General features: G+C 39.4%; 1 pseudogene; it reads left to right on the top strand.

The window, feature by feature from the left end:
* Nucleotides 1-1722: 1722 nt before the first annotated feature.
* LOC117016874 (60S ribosomal protein L6-like) lies at nucleotides 1723-2593 on the top strand (annotated as a pseudogene).
* The last annotated feature ends 695 nt before the right edge of the window (nucleotides 2594-3288 follow it).

The following is a 3288-nucleotide window of genomic DNA, read 5'->3' as shown; positions in this document are numbered from 1 at the left end:
GATACTATTTAGAGAGAACCCTAAAAATTCCACCAAGAAAACTATTAGATTTGATAAATTCAGTAAAGTAGCAGGGTACAAAATTAATATTCAGAAATCAGTTGCACTTTATACATAATAAGGAACTATCAGGAAAAGAAATTAAGAAAACAATCCCATTTACAATTGCATCAAAAAAAATTAGGAATAAATTTAACCAAGGAGGTAAAAGACCTGTACTTGGAAAATTATAAGATATTGAAGAAGATGCAAAATAGATGGTAGCATATACCATGCTCATGGATAAGAATAATTAACATCATTAAAATGTCCATACTACCCAAAACAATCTATAGATTCAGTGCAATCCTTATCAAAATACCAAAGGCATTTTTTCACAGAACTCAAACAAATAATGCTAAAATTTATATAGAACAGAAAAAGACCCCGAATAGCTACAGCAATCTTAAGAAAGAAGAACAAAGCTGGAGGTGTCATGCTACCTGATATCAAACTATACTGCAAAACTATAGTAATCAAAACAGCATGGTACTGGCATAAAAGCAGACACGTAGATCAGTCAAATAGAATAGAGAGCCAAGAAATAAATGCAAGACTATATGGCCAATTAAACTATGACAAAGGAGGCAGAAATATACAATGGGGTAAAGACAGTCTCTTCAACAGTGGTGTTGGGAAAACTGGACAGATACATGCAAAAAAATGAAATTAGGCCACCTTCTTACACCATATACAAGAATAAACTCAAAGTGGATTAAAGATTTAAATGTAAAAACAGAAACCATAGAACTCCTAGAAGAAAACATAGGCAGTAAACTCTCTGATATAGCTTTTAGTATATATATATATATATATACATATATATATATCTCCTTGGCTATATCATCTTGGAAAAGGGAAAAGAAAAAATAAACAAACGGGACAACATCAAACTAAAAAGTTTTTGCACAACAAAGAAAACCATCAACAAAATGAAAGGACAACCTATCAACTGGGAGAAGACACATATTTGCCAATGATACATCAGATAAGGGGTTGATATCCAAATATCCAGAATTTATAAAGAACTCATTCAACTTAATACCAGTAAAACAAACAATACAATTAAAAAATGGTCAGAGAACCTGAACAGACATTTCTCCAAAGAGGACATACAGATGGCCAATAGACATATGAAAAGATGCTCAATATCACTAATCATCAGAGAAATGCAAATCGAAACCACAATGAGGTTTCACCTCGCACCTGTCAGAATAGCTGTTATCAATAAAGCAACAAACAAGAAGTGTTGGCGAGAATGTGGACTGTTGGTAGGATAGCAAATTGGTGCAGTCACTATGGAAGACAGTATGGAGGTACTTCAAAAAATTAAAAATGGAACTACCTTATGTCCCACTGGGTATTTATCCTAAGAAACCCAAAACACTACTTCATAAAGATACATGCACCCCTGTGTTCTTTGCAGCATTATTTACAATAGCCAAGATATGGAAGCAACCTAAGTGCCCATCAATAAACAATTGGATAAAGAAGAAGTGTTACATATATACAATGGAGTATTACTCAGCCATAAAAAGAATGAAACTTTACCATTTGGGACAACCTAGATGGACCTAAAGGTTATTATGCTAAGTGAAATAAATCAGAGAAAGAAAACACCATATGATCTCACATATATGTGGAATCTAAAGAACAAAATGAATGGTTTTTCCATCTTGCAAGATGGCAGGTGAAAAAACTGAGAAGCCGGACACTAAGGAAAAGAAACCTGAAGCCAAGAAGGCTGATGCTGGTGGCAAGGTTAAGAAGGCTAACCTCAAGGCCAAAATGCCTACGAAGGGGAATTCACACTGCAGCCGAAATCCTATCCTGGTCAGAGGAATCGGCAGATATTCCCGATCAGCTATGTATTCCTGAAACTCCATGTACAAGAGGAAATATTCAGCAGCTAAATCCAGGATTGAAAAGAAAAAGAAGGAAAAGGTTCTTGCTACTATCACAAAACCAGCTGGTGGAGACAAGAATGGTGGCACTCGAGTGGTTGAACTTCACAAAATGCCTAGATACTATCCTGCTGAAGATGTGCCTCAAAAGCTGTTGAGCCACAGCAAGAAACCCTTCAGGCAGCATGTGAGAAAACTGCGGGCCAGCATCACTCCCGGGACCATTCTGATCATCCTCACTGGGCACCACAGAGGCAAGAGGGTGGTTTTCCTGAAACAGCTGAGCAGTTACTTGCTACTTGTGACTGGACCTCTGTCCCTCCATTGAGTTCCTCTGCGTAGAACACACTAGAAATTTGTCATCGCCACCTCCACCAAAATTGATATCAGTGGTGTGAAAATCCCCAAATATCTCATGATGCTTACTTCAAGAAGAAGCTGTGTAAGCCCAGACACCAGGAGGGAGAGAACTTCAACACGGAGAAAGAAAAATACGAGATTACAGAGCAGCGAAAAATTGATCAGAAAGCCGTGGACTCGCAAATTCTGCCGAAAATCAAAGCTGTTCCTTAGCTCCAGGGCTACCTCCACTCTGTGTTTGCTCTCACAAATGGGGTTTATCCTCACAAACTGGTGTTCTAAATTAATTATGAAGAACTGTCATGCAGGGTGTCATGCGGGGTCTTTGCTCCCGCTCCCCACATAAGAACGTAGGATATGGGAGGCCAAAAAGGAACACTCACAGAGCCATAGATAGGGCAGTCATATCACTATAGTCTCACTGGCAGCTGGGTTGGAGACACAGGAAGCAGGAGCCACACTGTCCGCAACCCGCCGTCCTAACTGCAGTCCGCTCTTGCTAGCCATCTTCTTGTTAGCCCCCATTTTTCTGCTAGCGTAGCCATGGCAGTTATATTAGTGGCCAATGGTTCACTGGTTACAGCTGACAGCCAACTAGCCACAGCTGATGGCCATCCGATCACAGTTGATGGCCATTTACTACCTGAGCCAGCCCTTTCCACGTGAGGCCGAGAGCCTGGAAACTGCACTCCTGGTTCTGTCCCCACAAGAACCTAATTAAATGCCTGAACTGATAAAAAAAAAAAAAAGAACAAAATGAATGAACAAACAAAATAGAAACAGACATGAGATACAGAGAATATACTGATGGATGCCAGGTGTGAGGGTGGTTAGGAGGCTGGGTGAAAAAGGTGAATTAAGAAACACAAATTGGTAGTTAGAAAATAGTCACGGGGTTGCAAGTACAGCATAGGAAATATAATTAACAGTATAATAACTATGCATAGTGACAGGTTGTCATTCAGGGACTCAGCTCCCGTTCCCC

The sequence above is a fragment of the Rhinolophus ferrumequinum genome, chromosome 24 (genome assembly GCF_004115265.2).
Source record: "Rhinolophus ferrumequinum isolate MPI-CBG mRhiFer1 chromosome 24, mRhiFer1_v1.p, whole genome shotgun sequence".
NCBI classification, from domain to species: domain Eukaryota; kingdom Metazoa; phylum Chordata; class Mammalia; order Chiroptera; family Rhinolophidae; genus Rhinolophus; species Rhinolophus ferrumequinum.
The sequence above is the reverse complement of the archived record's forward strand: the minus strand, read 5'-3'. Positions and strand labels throughout refer to the sequence as shown.